The 15987-nt window shown below is 42.1% G+C and overlaps 1 protein-coding gene across 1 annotated transcript in view; it reads right to left on the bottom strand.

Annotated features, from left to right (window-relative positions):
• The window catches only part of MTHFD1 (methylenetetrahydrofolate dehydrogenase, cyclohydrolase and formyltetrahydrofolate synthetase 1), a 79907-nt gene that overhangs the window by 610 nt on the left and 63310 nt on the right, over positions 1-15987 (bottom strand). The window lies entirely within an intron of this gene.

The raw sequence follows: 15987 nt of genomic DNA on the forward strand, positions 1-15987 counted from the left end.
AGGATCCCATTGGGAACATGAACCCAGAGCTGCAGGACTGGGCTGGCTGGCTTTCAGCTCAGCTAGGCAAGCGGGGCTTGGCAAGATGGTGCGGGAATGGGAAGATCACTCATGCTTTCCTTCATAAGGCTCGCTTTGCCTGGCTCCTGGAAGAGCTGTCAGAGGGCAGAAAACTTGCTTGGGGAAAGTTTTGGAAAAGGTGGGCTGCAACTCAGCAGAAATGAAACTGACATGATGTAAAATTGGGGGAACAGGCAGTGGGGCGGGAAAACTAAATCAGTTTTGCCCCTGTGGTGTTCCCATTGAAGTGGATTCAATGAAGGATTTCGGAAAAAGATCACAGTTTAAGCAGTGTTTTGAAAAAATCCAGGATGAGGGAAATACTTGGCAAGTTAGGACTGGGAACCATGTGAACTTCTTGGCAATAAACCGGAATATTTCCCTTTGCTCAACCTGGGATATTTGGACTGTGTGGAATTGATGCTAATCAAAATGGTATCCGAAGTTGTCTTTTTAATTTGAATTGATTTTAGCAAAGCATTAGCTTAGCTTTCCTATTGAAACAATACCATTTAGAAATCCTGGCATTTGGTTGGATTTTTACACAAGTAGCAGCAGTGATTAGCAAAACTCTGTATGAACACAGCAGAGACATTTCATTAACTAATAATGGTGCCTACCATAATGAAGCACACTAGAGTGGGAGGGGAAGATGCATGATATATAGCATATCCTGTTAGAAAATATATCCTCCTCTCCCAATTTGGAATGCAGAAGGAAAAGAACCGCCAGCCTCCTTTATCCTTCTCATACCTCTTAAAAGTCCACAAAATTAACAAGTTTTCCTCAGCAAAAGGTTGGAGCACAGCATGAGGTTAGTGCCCTCTGCTAATTTAGATTCTGAGTTCAGATGTTGCACATTGAATGAACCCATGAAGAACCCAGGAATGTAGCGATCATATCTCTTTATTGAGTAGCATCCTTTGTTTTCTGTTCACCATATTGAAGTCCCTTTGTTTCATCTTTCTGTATGAACCAGTGTGTAAGCTATGCTTAGCTGACCAATTCCATTACAGCTGGCTCATCTTACTCAATTGAGAACCTTCTCCATAGCCACCCCTCGCCTATAAAATGGGCTATTTCACAGAAATGGAAAGAAAGGCTCCATTCTTTCCAGCTTTTGAGTCTATATTTCTTTGTTGTGTCTGGTGATGGTTTCTGTGCAAGCTTGATGTTATAATATATTGTTAGCCACTCTGAGTTACTAGAAAGGAGTAGTAGAAATAAATGACTGCCTTTTTGCTCATTTGCTCAATCCATAAGCCTTCATTTATTTTCTTTCAGACTAGAAAACTAGGATCTTATTAAATTTACATTCCTTGCCACCCACAGTAAAGGTCTATGGTTCTGCTAAATATCATGTCCATTAATAATATTACAGCAGCTTGATAGCCATCAGCAAACCACAGCAAATTGTGAAGGCTAGATTAATGACTTCCTAAAACATCAGTAGTCTTCATTTTTTAATATGACAGATAAGTGGAAGACAGAGAAATGAGTGAGAATATAGATGCCCTTTGTTTATATTTGAGTGCAGCCATAATATCAAGATAATGTATATATTTATCTTTTCAGTCATAGAAAATGTCATGTGTACTATGCATAAAGCTTTAAATCTCAGAAGCAGTGCTGTTACGCTTGGCTCTTCCATACTTTAGGAAACAACAATGTTAAGAATTTAGATCTTGTTTCATGAGTTTCCACCAACATAAAAGACACTTCAGCCCCATAGCTTTAGATAATGTCAAAGGAAGTTCACAGTCAGATACATTCCCACAGCAGTGACTACTTTGTAGTTCATGAGCAATTTGACAGAACAGTCGTAATGCTGTGCCTGCAGGCCCTATTCTATCATGCCCTCCAAGCTGTTTTCTTAACACCTGGAGGAGGCTTTTTTTCTCTCTCTACTCAATCACTGCCACCAGCTGGCTTTTTGCAGGAAATGCTCATTGGGAAGGTCATAACTCCCAGCTTCCCATCCAAATTAGTGAGCCTCTTGCCTCTCTGTTAGTCTCTCCTCTGCTATTCAGCATCAGCTTATTATTGGGATTACTTACTGCCTTTGTACACTACTGGGGGACTAGCCACTTGCCAATAATAAACTGCTTCTCCCCTTCCCCTTGGTGCCTCCCCTTTTTAAAACAGCATGTTTAAAGCATTTTGGTAGTAGAACAATGTGTGATAAAGAGAACCACTACCAGTAGTTCCAACAATTATAAGGCATTTATTAAAAAGAAAATGTCTACAAACTATACTCCCAGCACTAACCCAGACTGAATGAGGAATCCAAAAGAAAAAGGTAAAAAACACAATTCCTCAGTACTCCCCGTCCACACATGTCTTAACATGTTAAATATAAGGCAGGCTCCTTTGCTTAGAAAGCTACAGATGCCCTGTGGGGTTTCTATTACTTTGAAGTCGCTTTCAGATGTGTAGTACAGCACGAGGCAATGGCTGCCTCCCTATGGATCTCAGATAAGAGTTTTGTCTGCCTTGATGGAATCCACAGACAGACAGACAGACAGACAGACAAACAGACAGACAGACATTCCCTCCTTGCTCTCAGGAGTTGTGGGTAATCTTTGTTTCCCCTCCCACTGACCAGGTCGTTTCAACGAAGCTTTGCTTGAAATCTCCAAGAATTCTTTCCTGAAGTTTTTCTAGCACTCCTAATTCCTCCAAATTTAAGTGTTTCCTGCTACATGTCACCTGTCTTACAGGGGTGGGGGTGGGGAGCTAATGGCCATCCCATTGTCTTTCTTTGCTAGATTTTTTGTGTGTGTGTGTAAAGGCAGGTGTATTACGCTAGTCGTAAGTTGCACCTAACCTATGGAGACCTCCTGTAGAGCAGTTTCGTTATGAGTCATGACTGTTTTAAAAGTATTGTCATATCTACATTTTTTTTTTTTCTCCAGCAGGTACTTGCTCAGTACCAGTAGGTGATCAGCTCTTTGAACATAAAGGAACAATGTTTTGTTCCCAAAACACAGGTAAATGAGAACATTCTCCTCCTGGCACCAAAAACTTAACAAAAAACATGCCAGGTAAATAGCAGCAGGAATGGAGTTCCACAGGCCAAGTGCCATCATCAAAAGGACTTTGTCTCTTACAATCAATGATTTCACTTCAGTAATGGGAAAAACACTGATGGTGATCTTAGTTTCGGATAGCTTCCTATGAGAGAAGGTGGTCCACAGAGAAATTTCTGAATTACTTTTCAAAGCCTCCCAAGCAACCCTTCCAGTTACAAAGTCTCGACATGATCTGAACACAGAGGACTCTGAACAGACTGGCATTTTTCTAGGAAAGGATGCAAAAGTAACAAACAAGAGCTAACATCGCTACTTAGATCCATTGTTGCTGATGGACATTTAATAATCCCCCCCAAACTGTGAATCCACATTTTAGGGGAGTACAAACTCACCCAAAACAGAATAATTCCTTATTCCCCGGTTAGCACTATTATTGACTGACAGCACCTTTTTAGTTTACTACTAGATCACTATGATCATGTCTGTCACTGTGTGCTGCTTTTGCTATCTCTTCTAAAATGAGAAAGCTAACTGAAGATAACTCTGGAAAACATTCAAATGTATCCTCTCCCAATACTCTGCATTTAATTTTCCATGTTTTATAAGTTAGTAAGATAAGTGAGTTACAATTTTACAATAATTCTTATGTATCTATATATGCAATTTTCATTTTATAGGAGGTAAGAGGTCTCTGGAGAAAATGTTCAATAAACTCAACAATGGGCAGTCTGGCTCCCCTAAAATCTGTGACATGTTTGGTACAATTAGACAGGGATCAGGACAATTAGACATGAGTCTTGGGATTTTTTAAAAAATTGTTTTTGGATCTTGAAAATGTTCAAGGGATGCCAGTGTTGGCAAACCTTGATTTCCCTTTACTCAGCCAATCAGATCTGTCACTTGGTGAAGAGTTGTGGAATGATAATTTTTCCCTTCTTCCTTTTTTTTTGTTTTGCAATTTTATGAGAGTTAGTAAGTGGCAAATATTTGTTTATTATAACTCTTGGTAAACAATTTCTCCCTCTTCCACCAGATAAAACATGGTATGCCGCTAGCAATGCAATGAAGGCTGAATAATTTGCTAAGAGATCCTGCTCCAAAATAACTTCCATCTAACAATCTTTTCCTAGCCCATCATAAATATTGGGAAATGCTTTACTATCTGCTGGACACAGTTATCATGTGGCTCCTCCTTAGCAGTGGCTAGAACTGACTGACAATGACTAATTTTGTAAATAAGCCAGTTTGAACAGATAAAAGTACATAATAATCCACTACACATATCCCAGCAATAAGTATGTCGCGATGGAATTCATAGGTGTTTTCCTTCAAGATAATACTCTAGTTATGGGAGATATGTTATTCCCTCCAGGACTCAAGTTACAAAATGTTGACTCTGCGAATATAACGCTCCAACTGCAGTCAGGACTTCCACTGTCATCATAAATACACATGGAATGAGATCTTGCTTGCATAATGAGTGACACAACCCTCCACATCTACCCTATTTTGGGAATCCTTTTAAATAGGTTTTCACGAGTATCTGTGGTTTTTTCATGTAAAATATTAACTGGTAATTGCTGATATCAGTATATTGCAAACAATTTATAACATAAACCCAATCCATCTAGTGGAGCGGTCAACTCCGTCACAGTGGCCATCCAGAACATCTGATTAACCATATGTGTATGAAATCATGTACTCATGTCAAGGTGCAGTTTTCATGAGAAGAAATATAGTATAAAGCACAATTCAAAGTCAATCATTTTTGTTTACTTCTTTCCTTCTTCAAATTCATTAATTGCTTCAGAAATAAAATTTAACAACAAACAGACAGCCTATCTCGGTGGAAGCGGTATGGGAGTTATGGAGGTGGTAAGTCCTATATTATGGAAATGCCCTCCCGGGTGAAGGGGCAAATCTGTTGCAGTGGTTGCTGCAGCCTCCTCGGGATCCTTCAACATGGCACCCAGTGCTACTTCAGAATCTCAGTGCTGCTACAGGCCCAGCCAGCTAATATAGCGGGGCATTACAGAGGTCTAACCGGAGGTAGAGCTAACGCTCGCTTGGCTTCCACCTCAGCAAAACCTCCTCTAGGTGCACACCACACTGGGTCATAAACTTACCCCACCATTTGGGGTGGCATATACCTACTGAGCTCAATGCAGGGTATTTCAGTGGCTAGGATGTACCATTCCATTACGCCACCCTGTATAATAGGTTTATGAAATATTTTCCAGTTAACATGATTTTATCCCTCTTAGTTCCAGAAGACAGCTCAAAAAAATGAAGCAGCAGTTCTTTTAATATCAACCGGAAAGCACAATACACTTAAAAAATACATAGTGGAGGATTTTTTTTTAATATTCAATGGCTAATCAATATTATTTCCACTCAAGTTGATATTACCATACCCACTCTGTGATTTTTTCTTTGTACTGATGTGTGCTGGAATGTTGGACACAAGTATTTGGGTGCTTTGACACAGTGCAGAGATCCAGTGGATCCACAGGTTTTATTATATTTGAAGGCTGTAGCCATCTTGGATGTCAGGCCCGGTTCAGATTCTTATCCAAGAAGCAATGCAACTTGCATGATGGAGAAACAGATTCATACTTTTATTCTCCATCCATCATGTGAAACAAGCAATCTCTAAAGAGGCCACCGCGTATGATGGTCCTATTCTGTACAGTTATTCTCCCTTAAGGAGCAGAATCACAGGAACCAGGGAAATGTATGAAGCACCTGGTAGGCCCCTTGTTCCACATGTTATTTTATGTGCGGGGGAGGGACAATTTCCTGCTCCTCTCCCACTGTCCGGCTTGAAAGTTGGGATCTTTTCGGTCCACACAATGCTTTGAGAGGTTGATTCAAATATTTGGAAAAATGTGGACAACTGTATTGGGGAATGAGGGGATGATGCTGAGAACCATGAGGTGGGGGGTGACAGTATGGAAGCATGTTCTGTACAGGAAATGTTATGATGTTTGGGTGCATGCACATGATTTGCATGTTTAAACAGAGGCTGGATGGCCATCTGTCAGGAGTGTTTAATTATGTGTTCCTGCATTGCCTGGGGTTAGACTTGATGGCCCTTGGGGTCTCTTCCAACTTTATGATTCTATGAGATATAAGAAACTGAAAGTTATTTTCTTCCTTATAAATGGATTACATTTAATTGCAACAAGCAATATATTCTATTGCACATGCAATCTTATTTTCACCTACATTTGCTCTTTATTTCTTAATGAGACTAAATTGGAAAATGAAAGAGCACGTGTATGAGGGCAGTAAAACTTCCATTGGCATCTTACTCTGCCCATATCAAGCTTACTCCATAAGTTCAAGGAAGCTTCCTCAGAAGAAGCAGCAGTGCTCACATCTAACCTTGGTACGTTCTGTGGACTTAAGCAGGAACTCTGTGGCTATAGAGGACACTCTGCTCTCATATGCAGCTGAACATGGAAACTGCAGGATGCAATGCTTGGTTAGTCTCCTCCCACAATACTAGATGCCCAGGAACCAGGGACGTAGGTATAGATTTTTTATGGGGGGGTTCGGGGGTGGGGCCACACCCCCACCTTCCCCTAATGCATGGCCACGCCTCCCCAAGCCCCACCCCTGGCCTAGCGCTTATAAAAGCAGCTCGAGGTCAGGGATGGCAGACTCCCCTGCCCTGCCCTCCCCTGCCCCTCCCCTCTGGGCAGAGGCATAGAGGGAAAATGGAGCCTGGTGCAAAATCTGAGTTTTGCGCCCCCCCCCCGGGCAGCTGCTGTGATGCTGGAATCCACCCCCAAACAGCATCACTTTCAATGGCATTTAAACTAGAGAGCCCAAATTCTCCTTTTAAATCCACCTTAAAGGGAGAATCTGGGGCCCCTAGTTAAACAACATTGAAAGTGATGCTGTTTTGGGGTGGATTATCCCCCACCCTGAAACAGCATCACTTTCAATGTGGCGTAGTGGTTAAGAGCAGGTGCATTCTAATCTGGAGGAACCGGGTTTCCCTGCTCTGCCACTTGAACTGTGAAGACTTATCTGGGGAATTCAGATTAGCCTGTGCACTCGCACACATGCCAGCTGGGTGACCTTGGGCTAGTCACAGCTTTTCGGAGCTCTCTCAGCCCCACCCATCTCACAGTGTGTTTGTTGTGAGGGAGCAAGGGCAAGGAGATTGTAAGCCCCTTTGAGTCTCCTACAGGAGAGAAAGGGAGGATATAAATCCAAACTCTTCTTCTTCTTCTAAACTGAGGACCTCAGATTCTCCCTTTAAATCCATGCCGAAGAGGGTGGATTTAAAACGAGAATCTGGAAAAATTTAGGGGGTGCCTGCTGTCAGGGGTGCAATTGTTAAGCTAGAAACACCAAACTTTCAGGGTTTCTTTAGGAGTCTCTCCTAATGATACCACCCAGGTTTGGTGAAGTTTGGTTCAGGGGATCCAAAGTTATGGACCCTCAAAGGTGTAGCCCCCATCTTCTAATAGCTCCCATTGCAAACAATGGGGGATTGGGGCACCCACTTTGGGAGTCCATAGATTTGGACCCCTGGACCAAACTTCACAAAACCTGGGTGGTGTCAGTAAGAGATTCTTCTGATGATACAGGTTTGGTGAAGTTTGGTTCAGGGGGTCCAAAGTTATGGGCCCTCAAAATTGTAGCCCCCATCTTCTATTAGCTCCCATTGGAAACAATGGGGGATGGGGCACCCCTTTTGGGAGTCCATAACTTTGGACTCCCTGAACCAAACCTCACCAAACCTGGGTAGTATCATCAGGAGAGTCCTCCAAACAATCCCCGAAAGTTTGGTGCTGCTAGCCCAAACAATGCGCCCCGCAGGCCAAAAACCTAAAAAGCACTAAAATGTTTTTAAAACCCACAAACGGGTGGGCAGAGCTTTGGACATGAATGGGGGGGTTCAAACCCGAGAAACCCCCCTCCAAACCACAGAGAAGACACCTTAGAAAGAGCAGAACTTGCTTGGCAGAATAATGCCACTCTGACAAGCCTTTCTTTTTCTTCTAAGGGGACACACACAATCTCCTAAAATTCTTGGAATTTAGGTCCATTTTGAACTATGAACCTTCCCTTTAGTTTGCAGGTATTCTACAGGTAATGAGTGTATAGAGTTTGGGTTTGTTGCTGTGAGGTATGTTTTGTGATGCATAAGGAGATCACTGATATCACTGAGGCTAGATTAATATGCAAACAACTAAGAATATGTATTTATTTACAGGTTGGTTTTAAAGGAACAAACCAACAGTTAGATCTTTAGGTAGACAAAGTGAGAACCTGACTGAGACACAAAAATTTAAACTGGTTGTAATTTCAGAGTAGTTAAATTTTTCTACAATGCTTTCAGGCACAAATATATTTTTATTGAGTAGCCATAAAGTAAAATCCTCTCTCACACACAGGTTTCCTGCCACACCTGTCTGCTCTTTCCTCAGAGTAAGACTAAACTGTACAAGGTCTGCTCATCCCTAGAGACAGGCCTAACTATCGAGCACTCTCTTCTTCTCCAGAGATAGAGCTAAACCATTCTGCCACAGGACCAGGAAGAGCTACCCTTTGCTCTGATTGCTCTTTTTTCTGAGCCAGATCTTGAAGCAGAACTCAGCTCTGTCTTCTCCTGTGTTCCCTCCAACATCTCATTCCCCCTTCACAAAGGTGGCTGGATGTTGGAGCAGCACTCCCTTGGGTTCATCTAAGTGGCTGTGTTTCCTTTCAGGGACAGCTACTCTTTTCCAGAAGGCAAATTGTTGACATAAATGCTTCCAGGATTAGACCTGCACTGATGCACTCAGGAGGATGGAGCTGTCACCTTTCAGTTGCTACCAGGAAGCTGCTGATGAAGCATCTAAGCTGCCTAGTTCAAAAGCACAGCTCTTCTCATAGACTGATCCCTGATGCTCACCAATCTTGCATACAGCAGAGCTCTGAGCTACCATTCACTGCTGGACAGCTCCCTGTTGCTGTTTGCTTGTGTCTGCTCCAGTGGTGGTAAGAGCAGGACACCCTTCTCAATATGATTTACCACAAATTAGACTCCAGGTTTCCAAACCTTTTGTTGTTGTTGTTAAGTAGGGTATATTGCTGCTCCAGAACTACAATCTGTATAACTAATCAAACTGGTAATTCATCAGGTAGGTGAAATACACAGTCTGGGTCTTATCCAGTAGTTAGAGGAGAATGTTGTGGGATTAGGTTTTGCCAAAGACATAAACGTTGGATATCGTAGAACACATCTTGATTTTATGGCACTTCAAGTTGATGCACATTAATGGAATTGTGATTCATCCACCAATATATTAACACAGGTTTGGAATATTTTAGACTGACTGAGATTGTTCGTCTTTCTACTTACTGCACAGGTAGGAGATTGGACTCACTTTAACTGCAGCAACTTTGCTAGCAATTTGTGATCTCCATTGGAATCTAGCTACTGATGTGCAAACTGTCAGTGGACCTTACATGATCAGACAAAACGAGAATGTTATGATCTATAACAGGGGTAGGGAACCTGCGGGCTCTCCAGATGTTCAGGAACTACAATTCCCATCAGCCCCTACCAGCATGGCCAATTGGCCATGCTGACAGAGGCTGATGGGAATTGTAGTTCCTGAACATCTGGAGAGCCGCAGGTTCCCTACCCCTGATCTATAACTACTCTATAACTACTCCCTAATATGACAAAACACCAGACAAGAAAAACTTGTATGAGTATTTCACAAAACAGGAATTAACATAAGTTTTTCATTTGAGGAGATACTGGAATTTCTGCAATGCAATTCCCCCTCCAGTCAACCAAAGGCATTTTGACTTGAAGCTCATTGAGCATGTTGGTTACTTCCATTCACAGAAAATATTTTTTCTTTAGTCCAGATCAATATAGTTAATTCCAGGCTTAAAGTCTGCTATAAAATAAGGTTAACTCATAACTATCCATTATCCACTTCTAAAATATTAGTGATCCTTTTAAATATTTCAATAATTTTGTCACATTATAAAATTTATTTGATTTAAGAGAGCTGTTTCACCATGACCTGTGTCTGTTATTCTAACCCCAGAAAATCTGTAATCACAAAAATATTGCATTTTATAACAACTTTTTTTAAGCAAAAGAAGGTGGAATGAGACAAAACCCTGTCTTCAATCAAGCCTCAATTCAGCAATTGAAATCTATATTTGGAAGCAGATGTTATGGCCCTGATCACCCCCATACATATATTATTGCAATATATTTTCTTTAAAAATCATATTGGCAGAAGTCAGTGGTCACAACACCTCTGTGTAGGTAGCAGCATGTTCACCTAGCAGCAAGCCAAAGGTCAGAAGTTTGCTTTAGCAAGATCTAATTAAAAGAATGAGTTACTCCAGCATAACCTGGAGGTCTCATCTTGTTTAAGGGCATGCTTGATTACCACACCTTGCAAAGATACTGTTAAGACAAAGAATATGGAAAGACACAGTAATATCAGATGCTGTTTTCCCTATCTCTTCTGGAAACCAGGTCAGAAACAAATGGTTGCTTCTCTGCATTTCTCCCACCCATTGTTATGATTTTCCTTGTCCTTGTCCTGATCCAATGTCTCAGCTAAATCTGAATAACTTGGGCAGTGGCTCTAAAGAGTTAATCTGCATGGAAGCCTTGCAGCGTTTTCTCGTTTAGCCTAACAATGTAATTTGGCCCCATTGTCCTGGACTTAGCTATAGATGAGCTGATTAATTAGCTCTGCACCCCAAACCCAGCACAGATGTGAAACTTAGTGCAATTGGTTCCTTTTCCCACGAAGAGAACGATCTACCTTATAAAAACCTAGTTCACCTGCAACACCTTGCTCATTACTAGCCTGTGCCTCCCTTGGTCTAGTTAGTGTGAGACACGATATCGTCTTCTACCGGGTTTCTGTGCTGGCGTGGAATCCCTGCCTTCTACTGCTTCGTGTGCTCCTTAAGATCGTTAGGTAACGTATCACCCTGCTGCTTCCCAACTCCCTCTCTATCCTCCCACCTACTTTTCCAACCTTTCTATATACTAGGAACTTGTGTGTATGTGCTCTTATGCCTTGCTGTATGTATGCTTTTTGAACAAAATTTATATAACTATTTGAAACTCAATTTGGACTCTTGCATTACTCTGCGGATCGCTCCTTGCCAAATCCCTTCCCCATATACATAGTCTAAAAAATCCCCTCCTAGCCACCTCTCACACTGCCAAGTTGAGTGCTCATTCCCCCTTCACTATTTTAAACCATATGTGTGCTGTTACACTCTTAGCAGCTGGTGGAGATTCCTTTTTAATAAATTTATAACCCCTGTTAGGCTAGGTAACACAGACTTGATGTGCATACCACTGATGTGGTAGAAATGCTCATCTAGATGTGTTGTTAAGTCCCAGTACAGTATCCATGAATTTCCATGAGGTTATTGTGTGTGTCTTTTGATTCCCTTATGGGGCCTACAGGTTAAACATGGATGAAGTTGGGTTGGCAGCTCTTATGAACAGCATTACAGCCTTGGTAAGAGGAGACCTCAACTATGCTACCATTTGCCATGTTAACCAAAATCTTTACAAAAGAGGAATGTATGGCCATTAAAGTGAAGGGGGGAAAACTCTCAATGTAAAGGTTAATAAAATAGCTATTCCTATTAATAGGTAATATCCAGTAGATGCTACAGGACTCCAGCTACTATGCTATACACAAAAATGACAAAAATAATGAATGCACTATTAAAGAAATTAACACTTTCCTCAGACATATTCAGTTTATACTCCCAAATGTACAGCTATGACAGAAGATGCATAGATTATATGCAGTAAATATGTAGTTTAGAAGAAAAAAAAGGTCCTGCAGAGATTGTTAAAAAATATTAAGGAGCGTTTCACATGACACTGGAAAAGATAGCTCTCCAAGTGATTACATGGTGTCAACCATGACAGAACAGGGATGCCTTTGGACCAGAATGCAGGAATTCCTGGCCTCAGGACATATGATGCAGCAACTCATAACCTCTTGCATATATTGCAAACTCTGAACTCTGGTTCATCAAGAGACTGAGGCATAATTATTTATTAAATTTATATTCTCTCAATTTTTCTCCCCAGCCCTCTAACATGGAGGGCGTTAGAACAATGCTAAAAAACAATGCTAAAACAAATGCTTAAAAAATCACCCCAATGCAAAATAAAAGAGAGAGGCTCATACTTACCTGGGCCCCCATTTTCAAGCCTGAGGGGGATGGAGGAAATGAGGCAGCAGTCTAGCAGTCTAGTGGTCTGCGGGAAGCAGGATGTGGCCTGTGCAGCAGACAATGGCTAGATGGGCCATGGCTCAGGCATGGAAGGCCTCAGCACCAGAAGTTTACCCTCCTTCTTTCTCTGACCAGGTGATCTTCTTCCAACTGGCCAGCCTATCAAAAGCTGTCTGAAGCTGGGCCATGGGGCAGGTCTTGCTCCCTGGCCCAGCCTTAGCACTAGTTAAGCCATGACCTGCTTGCAAAGGGCTTACTTCGCCTTGAGGCCTTCTCCCACCCAGCCCTCACTCTGTTTAGTTTGTTGGTGTTTGTCTGGAACTACTGTTTGTACATCATTGGTGTTCTTTTTGTCACAACTATTTTGGCAATATCAGTATGGAGCCAGATTCATGGGAGGTGTGTGTATGTGTGAAATCAGTCTGCATGCCTATTTCCCTCAGCTTGGGGATCCCCTTAAGGGGTTTTGGAGTGAGTGCTTTGGGAACATGCCCAGCTCAGGGGGTATTTGGGCGCCCTCGTGGAAAACCACATAAAGGCTGGTGCTCAAGTGAAATTCTTTAACCTGCTGTCCTGCATTTCTCCCACTGCTCACCAGGTGAACTGCAGCTAGGCAGAGTGGCACAGGGTGGTACCTGATAGCTGGATCCATTGCTCCATGTGATGCCAAGGCTCTGCAGCTACTGTAACCAATACAGTTGCAGCCAATTTTATTCCAACAAGGTTGTGGGTCTCTTACTTTGGGATTCAAGGGTTTCATGGTAGTTTCTGCCTTCCATATTTCCAACAACTCTCTTGCAGCAGAGCACTGCTCACAAATGCCTGTTCCCCAGCAAGTTGTGGTCTCATGGGGTGGTAAGCAGGAATGAGCTTCAAGCTTGTGTGTCTGATTCACATGAATCCCGAGGTCCCAAGGTTTGTTTATACACTCTATGTGTATAAACAACCTACCAGTCACAGAAATTTCTGCTGGGTGTACTTATGAACTTCTGCTTCACATAAAAATATTAATAGAAGCATGGACATGGCTGAAGTTGGGCTGGTAATCCTGTTTCCCCAGACAGCCATTTTTAATATACTGTTCAAACAGCCACTTTGAGATGCTGTAAGATATGAAAAGTCATAGCTCCAAGGGGTGGGAACTGCAAGTAGTAACAAGTAGTGCCTTGATTTTGGGACCAAACGTAGGATGTTTTTAAAGCACCAATACAACTGTAGCCATCTTAGGTCAAAAAATCAGAGAATGGTACCAAACATCAAAACAATCAATATCTTCATGAGAATTTAACAGAAGAATCCATTAAAAATCTGGACTTTATCAGAAAGAACTGTTGGGTACAACTTGGAATCACTGAAGTGCTTGGTGAGCAATAACTACCTGGAGTCACGTGGATTCCCATTATTCAAAAGTGTGCCCTGTTATTCCCAAATGCTCGCCACTTGAAATGGCATTTTTAAATGCCTCCATTGGATGACAAAATATTAATTATTTAAAAGGCCACCTCAAAGCTCCATCATCTCACACTGCTGGGTTGAGCATGGAAGCAAGCTCTTGAGCAAACCTTAAAATATTCAGCAGCACTTGGGAAAGCAGGCAGGCCCCTCTGGCTTAGCTGCAGCTTTCACTGTACCATTCTGCAGTTCAAGAGACAGCTGCATTCCTTCCTTAAAGCTCATCCAGGGATTTGGGAGACCCCAGCAATTGCTTAGGTAGCAGTAGATTTAGATGTCACTTCCATAAGTCTTCATAAAAAACAGGGAACTGTTTGCAAGTAATTTAGGTGCAATGCAGTATCCTGTCTCTTTAAATACAGCATACTTTCCAGCTGGGAAAAGTGAAAGCTCTCTCTTCTTTCCATTTTTACACTGCCCTATTTTCATTTATACAGAAACAAGGTCCTTGCAAAACATCCCACAGGAGAGGGGGAAAACTCCAAAAGAAGTTATCCTTAAATGAAGCCAAAGTTCTTCTTTTTAGTACTGTGGTAGTTAAGTCAGCTCCTGAAAGGCAGCAGAAAGCTGCAGCCAAAGATAAAATCATCTTGCAGATAAAATTCTTTGTTCCTCTTAAGGACAAAAGACTTAAAATCAGCTAAGATCTTGCAGAAAGGAAATCACCAGAAGATCCAATTGCAATCATTTGATTGCCACAATGACACAGTTAAGCATCAACTACTGAAACAGCATGTTTAATTAAGGGTTTAAGTAGATCCTTCCAGTTACATGCAGCGATATTCTCTTAATATACTCACTGTGCAGCAAGGCATGAGTGCAGCATTGGACTCCCAGCAAATCCTTTTACAGCCTTAGGCAGAGCAACCTGCTTTTCAGTCTCCTTGCAGGCAATCTAACATTGCTGGAAGGTGGCCAGAGAAGAACTGATTCATCAGCCAATAAAATTGTCTAAAGCTGACATTCCACGGGAAACCATTCCTCTCCCCTGCTCTAGCTATGGACACTAGCATCAGCCAATAAGGAAAATCAGCATCAGAAGGTGAAGGAAGGTAGATTGCATGCTGGCTGTTTGCGGAGCAAAGGTGTGTGCGTGAACCCTTCCCATCCACCTGTACTGCTGTTCACAGCTGGTCTGGGTGAGAAGCAACTTGAATCCTGTGATATATGCATACCTTGAACAAGTTCTTGGTTTCTGGGGATGTGGAAAGTGAAAATGGGAGGTGAAGATTCATTGTGAAACAGTGTAGAATGTTAGAGATATAAGGGTGTAGGGAGTCAGAAATCACCGTTCTCCTCTGAGTTGCTAGGCCTACAGATTTTGTTAAAAATGGCTGTGTTCCAAGAGAGAAATCCTATTTGCCACTGCAGCTGCCCCAAACATAGATCTGCTAAAACCAGACCCCTCGCTGCCTCCTTTATTTCATACTGACTGAAGGAGTTGTGAGTTCAGGAAGGAGGTATGTTCAGTTTATCACATAATGGAAACATTGCAGTGTGTGAATGTGAGGAAATGAGAAAGAGTTTGAGGTGAGAACAGCAGGGTGGGCTGGCTAAGGAAAGCCTGCATGCTTTATACAAAATATGAGACAACAGTTCAGTGGTTGCAGAAATGAGAACACTTGTCTACATAGCTCAATTCCGCACAACATAATAATACCAGGTTACATTCAGTATTTAAAAATACAGCTCTGTTTTATCCCAGTTTCTCCCTTCGCATAGGTGCCCATTTCCATTAAGGAATTGAGTTAAGACCGGGAGGAAATACTCTGATTTCTTTTGCACAAGCCCACCTTTTTTTTTTACAACGCATATGCAGCCACATATGCTTGATCATCCCCAGTGTGCTACTCTGACTGGCTCTTTCCCCCCCAGAGGCAATGCTTCTGATTGGTGGATCCACAGCAACTGCAGGAAAACCAAGCAGGACATACACACCTCTTTTCTCTAGCTTTGGAAAGGAGCTGGTGCAATGAGCAACACAGCAAGCACACTGTGCTATACCAAATAAAAACTTTTGACCAATACTGGGCAGAGCTCTATGTCCCATCCACATTTAAAGGTGTGCAAGAAACCACAGCATGGGACACTTACCTCCCACCCCCATGATATTTTTTTAAAAAAATTTGACTGGTCTTTGGGGCTGTCACGTGGTGAGAGCATCCTGCTAGGCAGGCGCTCCCCTGACCCT

Source organism: Sphaerodactylus townsendi, linkage group LG02 (genome assembly GCF_021028975.2).
Source record: "Sphaerodactylus townsendi isolate TG3544 linkage group LG02, MPM_Stown_v2.3, whole genome shotgun sequence".
NCBI lineage: Eukaryota > Metazoa > Chordata > Lepidosauria > Squamata > Sphaerodactylidae > Sphaerodactylus > Sphaerodactylus townsendi.